The sequence below is a fragment of the Episyrphus balteatus genome, chromosome 1 (genome assembly GCF_945859705.1).
Source record: "Episyrphus balteatus chromosome 1, idEpiBalt1.1, whole genome shotgun sequence".
In the NCBI taxonomy this organism is placed as follows: Eukaryota; Metazoa; Arthropoda; class Insecta; order Diptera; family Syrphidae; genus Episyrphus; species Episyrphus balteatus.
The window spans coordinates 137712407-137720375 of NC_079134.1; the positions used below are offsets into that span (position 1 = coordinate 137712407).

Below are 7969 nucleotides of genomic sequence, written 5' to 3' on the forward strand. Positions count from 1 at the left end.
TCACTTTTGGGCTATGTACCATAGCTCAGCTCATTTGAGCTGAGCTGATGGTTGAGCTGAGCTGTGATGGGTGAGAGGATACATTGATTTTTATTTGGAAAGTATAATGAAATATGAAGATATTTTAAACTTTTATAAAACACCATAGCTTAAGATGTTTGGTTCTAGTTATTAATGGAATTATTTTAACACATGGATATTTTTATAAATAAAACAGAGAATTTTTCGTGATCTTTTCTCTTAGTTTTTTTAATAGTAAATATATTTCTATTTTTTTAGTAAAACATTTCATTTTTTATCATATAAAAAAATTCCGGTACAATCCGGTTTTTCGACTTTTTTCAAAATTCCGAGAAAATCGCGTTTGAAAGTTGGGGTAAATTTTTTTTCGAAAAATCCCCGAATCTTTGAACGCTCCTGAAAGCTTAACCGCTTGAGAGCAATTTTTGGGAGTGATGCCAAATGATAGCTTGTGTCATGGGCCTACGCTTTGCACATTATCAGATTTTTAAAAAATCGCCTTCCATGTTAAACCGCCACATCATGCCTTTTTTTTCAGAATCGTGCCTATTTTTTTTTTTTACTTTTAAGTTCTCTCGGTTTGAGAACGCGTGGACCTACAGGCATGAGAGTTGTACCCAAATGTAGGTTAGAGTCCCCGCTACCTTTTAGCATCAAAAATTTTTTTTCATTTTCTTCAAAATTCCGAGATATAGGCGTTGGAAGTTGGGGCGCTCACTTTCAGCTCAGCTCAAATGAGCTAAGCTATGGTACCTAGCTCAAATTTGAGCTGAGCTGTGAGCTGAGCTGAAATGTGAGCTTTTTGCAAGCCTGGCAACTTGCCACATGGAAATTACCACATGCAACTTGCCACATGCAACTTGCCACATGTAACTTGCCACATGCAACTTGCCACACGCAACTTGCCATATGCATCTTGCCACACGCAACTTGCCGCATGCAGCTTGCCACATACAACTTGCCACATGCAACTTGCCACTTACAACTTGCCACATGCAATTTGCCACATGAAACATGTAACTCGCAACGTGTTGTGTGCTTTATGTTTGCCGTACTGCGGCGTACTGCATTTTTAAATACTAAAGTACTGCCTACTCTAAAGGTGAAACGACAGCCCTGCTACCCAGGGTGATCGCGTCATAATCCCTTTGACATTCTTGTCAAAAAGTAAATTTTCATACCCACCCTCCCATAAGAAGTATAACTTCAAAAACTTTTTGAATAGTGAAATCGAACAAGGCATTCACCCGCCCCCTTTCCACCAATTAGTTTGTGGGCAATTTATTTTTCCGCTTTCATATACCATTTATCCTAAATGCTGCTAATAATTTTTTGGCACTGATCTAATTGCAATTTTGATGAACTAAGTAATATTGAGATTGAAGCAAACTACAAAATGTACAATCAACACAAAAAGCCGGTATACTGTATTTACAAAATTTGGGTTAATAAAATTGGGGTAACAAAAAAACCATTACCATCTTCTTCTCATTATTTATTAAATAAATACATACATTTGTATGTATGTGTTACTGGTATAATGATATAAACATTAAAAAAAACATGAATAATTGTTTTTTTTACAACCGAACGGGCGTTTTGCTTGGCGGTGGGCGCGGACTAAACGACTTTGCGGCCGGCTGGAAGTCGTAATTTTTGTCCAAAAAAAAATATAAAAATACGACTCTGTAGGTCTGAATGTGGTCTACAAATTTTATGTTAATAATTTTTTCGATATTCATCACCCAAAAATAGATTATGTCAAAAAACAAATGGCATGTCCTAAATTTTTGACTTTTTTAATCGATATCTCGAAAACGGTTCATGATACACAAAAAGTGTGTACGCATGAATTGTAGAACTCGTTAAAAGCTACAAAAAAGCTCCTTGTAAAATTTTCGCATCTCGTCAGATAGCCGAGTTATTGTCAAAAAACCAATTTTATCCTTTTTTTCAAAATGGCGGAAAAAGCTCATAGGAAATCTTGGTCGAAAACTTCAAGTTAAGCTTTTTTAAGCATCCTCTACAACATATCCGAAATTTAGCTTTCTCGGTCATTTTGCATTTCTAAGCCGTTTTTTCCGACATAATGACTGGCCTAAAAGGAGAACCCAAACATTTTTACAAATTTATCACAAGGTAGTTCAACGAAGCCATGTGAATCAGAACTTTAGTCATTTTGTTGGGTTTTTAGAATGTTTTTTAATAAAAAAAAGACACCAAACAAGTTTTTTTCTTTTTCTTTTTTATTAATAACATAATTGAATGACGAAATCATTAAATTATTTGTGTATCTTTATTTTTTCTTCTATATTCTCAGATTCTATTTTTTTTTTCTTATTTTATAATTAATGATGCCCCATTAATTCAAAAGTAATTTTTGGTTATATTCAAGCTCTTCGTGGAAAAGTAAATTTCAACCCAAAACTTCATCACAATCATCAGTTAGTGTGGAAGTGAAAGAAATGATAAATTAAGAATTGTTTTGGATTTTGTGCGTGGAAAATGCGGGCTCCAAAAAGATGCTGGAAGTCTGCATGAGTATAATAATAATATAATTAAGCATCTCAAAATTCACCACAAAAGTTACGTTATACCCTGGAGGTCTTTTGCTCTATGATGTTATTCGATGTTATTCACTTCTTAAAGTTTATAAGCTTTTGCTTTAATTGGTGCTCACACATAATATAGTAGGTTTTTTGTTGGGCGTAAAAAATTTAAGTATCAACAATAGCTATGAGGTTTTTTGTTTTTTTGAAATCTCAAGCAATAATAATAATTATTATAAAAGAAGGTTAGTAAAACAAACAATGCAAATGCTTGGTAATTATTGGGTGGGTATGTGTTTTTAGGTGAGATTTTTTAATTGGACTACTGTACACTTTGGAGGATTAGTTTTTTAAGTATATAATTTGTTAGGATTTTTTTCTTTTTTTCTAAATTTTAATAGCTGTGGGATTATTTAAAAACTTAGTAGGAAACTTGCGGTATTCATAGTAATTGGTTAACATAATTTGTATATTAATTATATAAGAACCATTTTGTGGTAGTTTAAGTTAAGAAAGAAAATATATTCAAACAAAAGAGTCAACATAGTGACATGACAGTCTGATTAGCTGTTTAAGTTTTTGATGAGTAAGAGAGTTTTTAAGTATAGGTATTTTATTATATTAAAATATTACTAAATTAAGGAAATACGGACCGCAGAAAGGAAATACAAAATTAATCTTTTTAGTCTTTATAGATACAAAGAGAACATGTTGCCTGCAACATGATAGAAGTAGTTAAATTTTATTTCAGAAACGTTCATTAATATAATATAGAATATAGGTTGCTTGTTTCACAGAGAAAAGCTATAAAAAATCCTAAATTTCCAGTCATTGGTAGAGTATAAGGAGACCTTGTTTTAATGTCTCACACGAATAATTTGGATACATTTTTTTTAAAATGATTTGTTTTTGGGCCAAGAGGGTAACCTTGTTCTTTTTTTTTTAAATATTTAAAAATTGATTTGTTAATCTTGTACCTAAATAGAAAGGCTTGTGCACTATGAACTCATAGTTATCTGCTTCTGAACGCAAAAAAAAAGCTTTGCCAACATAACCCTTTAATAATAAAGGGTTATGTCGGAAATAGATAAGGAACATTAAGAAAGTGATTTTTGGATATACTCTGTAAGAAGGCAATTGTTTAACAGTAACGCTCTATCTAAAAAGAAAACGGTTATTTTTGATATACCTACTTTGACTCATGCTAACGATAATTTCAATTTTCTTGCCTTTGATCACACTGGCCAACAATTTTCAACTTTTTTAATTTTCCAGAAAGATTTATATCTACTTTTCTAGATTTGGGTTCAATAACCTCAAAAATCATATTGGTTTCTTTCTAGCAGCTCTAGTTTTTGAAATATTTAATTTTTCATATTTGGGGAATATTCATACTTATTTTTTCAGTTTTCCTTATTTTGAGCGTTTATTAGAATTTCCCAGAAAAAAAATGATATTAAACTTTAAAAATCACATTCACTTATTCTCTCTAGTTTTTTTTAGATATTTTCATTTTTCACATTTTGGGGGTGATTTCATACTATTTTTTTTTAGATATTATTATTACAAGCGTTTTTCAAGTTTTGCTAAAAAAAAGTATTTCGAATGTACCTATTGTATTTCGGTTCAGTAAGTAAAATAAAAAAATAAAAAAAAAGTTTTTAAATAGGTAAAACAAAAAAATTGTATGAATTTCTATGCCTTTTCATGTATGAATAATTCAAGAAGCTGATAGAAAACAACTAATGCTGTTTTCGGAATCAGCACCCTAAGAAATGATAAACAACGGTCTGAAAAATTTGTGTGTGTTGGGCAGTGTAATTTTTGACTTTGAGGTCAATTTTCTTTGAAAAATTAGTGACAAAAATTGTTTAGTTTTTACAGTTTAAATTTTAGATCCTTTTACTTAGGCTCATTTTATTTTTGTTTGGCATAAAACATGACACTTTTAAAAAGTTTTTTTTTTTCCAAAAACCATGGAGAATTTATGTGTTCTCGAAAAACACTCTTTCCTCCAAAATTCTATCAAATTTCATTTTAGTACCATTTTTACCGACTTCCAAAAAGGAGGAGGTATTCAATTCGTCTGTATTTTTTTTTTTTTTTTTTATGTTTGTTACCGCATAACTTTGGACAGAGTGAATCAATTTTGATGATTCTTTTTGTATTGGAAAGCTAGTGGCTGCAATGTGGTCCCATTTCAATTTCGTTCAGTCTAAGCCATAGGAACTATTAGAAAAACCATAAAACCCCGTTTTGAATCATGGAAGTCGGTTTTGTTTTTTTTGATAACAATGATTATTGTAGTAGAATTTTGAAATCTATGAATACTCAAAAACGAAAAAAAATATTCACAAATATTGGTTTCTCGATCAAAAATCTTCGGAACAGGCAATTTTACACAGAATACTGTTAATGTGAAATGGTCGATTTTATACGAAAATCCTACTTAAAAAAATTGTTACAAGAAATATGTACCGAAAATTGTTATAAATGGGTTTCGTCTCAAGTAAATAACTTTTAGTCTTAATTTTCTTTTTTACACGCAAGTTTTAAAATAACTTGTTTTTCTGCACAAGCATAATACCAAAAATTAGGTACATATTAAAAAAATTAATCTAGCGATTGAACAGTCGATTTTCTAAAAAAAATATTCCGACGGACAAATAAACAAATATGGTTAAATCGTGGTTCAATTTTTAATTCACAGATTTAGGTGTTTATACCAGTCAAAATTCGGCTATCCGTTTTTTTCACAAAGATTTTTGATTTAGGTATATAAAAATGCATGTGGAAATTAAAATTAATTTTTTTTTCTAAAAATTCCGATTTTCTTTTATTATTTTTTTTTTGTTCAATCGTTACAATTGTTAAGACAATATTGTCCTAAAAAATATTTTTTCTGCTTTCCAATGTTCTATTTTATAAAAAAAAATTGAAATGTTTAAACAATTGGTTATAAAATCCATTTTTAAAACTTGTCCTCCTGTTTCTGTAGACAAATATCTTTTAATACAAATTCATAATAAAAGCCTTCAGGAGACACCAATAAATTTCAACTCATTATACTTTAATTCATTTGTTAACAATCCACTAACACGAGTTCTCTCAATTTCAATTAAAAAAAAAAAAAATACTCAAAACCATTTGTTATACGACGATTTCTATTCTTATCGAAATATAAAAAAATATTTTACACACTCCTATAATAACCATATAACATCCATATCCCATCTATACAATCAAGAGGTAATAATTTTGTGATAGAACACCATGTTTCAAGTCCTTCTGGCTAAAAAACCAAGATTAGCATAAAATCTATGTGAAGGCATTCAGCCAACCAATAACGTGTTGAATAAAAAAAACAACAAAAACAACAACAATGACTGGTTGGTTATTAATGTCCGCGTTTAGGATTCCACACTATACCGAGTAGATATACCTAAACCTAGACCTTAGGAACGTTATAAGTTACTTCAGGGAATTCCTTAGAATAGAGTGCCTGCTTCGTTACATGACTTTAGTTTCAAGCTTCAAAAAAAAAAAAGAACCTGTGCGCGAAGACGATACGACAACGACGACAAGCCGTCGACGACGATTCATGCATTTTAACACAGAAAAATCACAACTTAGCACACATTCAGTGTACCTATATATGTTGATTGGGCTTCTGAAAAAAGAGAAGCCCATATCCACACAACAACACATCATGCAGCTAAAGCGCGATTGCGATATCAAAAACTGGCCTTAGCCCAGCCAAACCCACCTTCGACTCTCGTCTTCGCGTTTTCGTCTCCGGTATAATTTTATTGCTATTTATCCATTCAGCAGTTGTCCCAAGTGCGAGATGATGGTTCTGAAAAATATCCAACAAACAACGCCCAATGGCGGTTATTCCAGAGTGGGTTCTCGGTTCGGTTCGGTTCTTTCAAAAAAGTTCAATTCACGGTCCGCACTACAATAGACACCCTCACACAGATATCCAGGTGTTCAGCACAATCGATCGAAAGGCTTTATAATATATTTTTTAATCTTGACCGCCTCGTAACCGAATCTTTGAAATCACAATCACAGCCAACAGCCTACGGCTGACTTAACAATTACAATACCAAACCAGAAGCCAATGTTGGGTAACGGTGGCGTAACGCACTTATTCACTTTTGTTTGGGGATCTGTAAAATGCTTGCCCCGTGATTTATTGCCCGTCCTAATGAAACGGCTGGTATTCTATTCCAACACAGAGAATGTAAAATAGCGCCCGGCAACGAATCCTTGTTACACGCTGAGTCAACGTTAAGATAGATTAAGTCGCGTGGGATGCGTAACACTTCGATCTCCAGCCGTTTTTTCGCAGTGAATGAATATCGTTCGCACTTCACGCGGTTATTGGAGGCCCTTGAGTGGGCAAAAAATGGAACTATATTCTATTCGTCAGACAAAACAGAGAAAGGACAGAGGCGTTTTTGTATACTATGCGGCGCGCATGTAACGACAACGTAATCCACACACTGGGACGAGGGGTAACGAATTTCATTAATACTTTGTCAACACTTTTTAGAGCGAGGTGTTTGTGTTCTGCAGAAAAAGTCGCCTGCTGTTGTCCTGGGTGGAAAGGAAAAGAAATATCCAGCTAAGAAGTTAAGACGACAAATGCTATCAAAACACACGTCTTTTGCAATATGAGTATAAACGAGGGTTCAAAAAAGAATCCACAAAACAGAAGTTTTTCTTGGGTATTTTTTTCTTTTTTTCCTTGACTTCTATATAACACTGTTTGGAAGGTTGGTTTTTTTTTACCTGTCCGACGAACAGGTGGAACCGATCGCGATCACGTTTTCTCACTTACTGATCGTGCGGTTTGATCGAACAGCTTAAGAACCTCCAATTCGGTTTGTTTTGTGTTGAAGGTTTAAGCCAGGTTTTAAGTTGGGTTGTTATCTGTTCGAACCAACAAACAGCGCCAAAGACAACCACCGATCTGTGATGGCAATGAAAGTGAATTAGTGATTTTTTTTTTTACTGAGTTTTCAAGTGGATGAGGTAAACTTTTATCGATCTTGTCGTGGTTGGGTTGGTGATGGTATTTTGTAGGCCACTGTGAGGATTGTTTTTATTGAGAATACATGAGATAAATAAAATGATTTAGAGAGACAAATTTATTATGAGTTTACAAAACTAAGGAAATTGTTACAGTAAAAAAAAAAAACAAAATTATGATACAAAATATTTGTTTTCAAACAAATTTATATGGAAATTAAATTTAAGTTAAGTTAAATTGCTAAGAATTTTTTCGGAAAAACCCACAGGTGACAGGTGTAAGGTTAATTCCTACTAAATAAGGCATATTTTCGTGATTTTTGTTGTGCCAAAACAATAGCATTTTTTTGACGTGATAACGT

The 7969-nt window shown here is 32.5% G+C and overlaps 1 protein-coding gene across 1 annotated transcript in view; it reads right to left on the reverse strand.

The window, feature by feature from the left end:
• LOC129908888 (protein prickle) overlaps nucleotides 1-7703 on the reverse strand; it is a 97073-nt gene extending 89370 nt beyond the window's left edge. Inside the window, exon 1 of the mRNA XM_055986079.1 lies at nucleotides 6337-7703. The gene's annotated coding sequence lies outside the window, so the exon portion shown is untranslated. The remainder of the gene's footprint in view (nucleotides 1-6336) is intronic.
• Nucleotides 7704-7969: the final 266 nt, after the last annotated feature.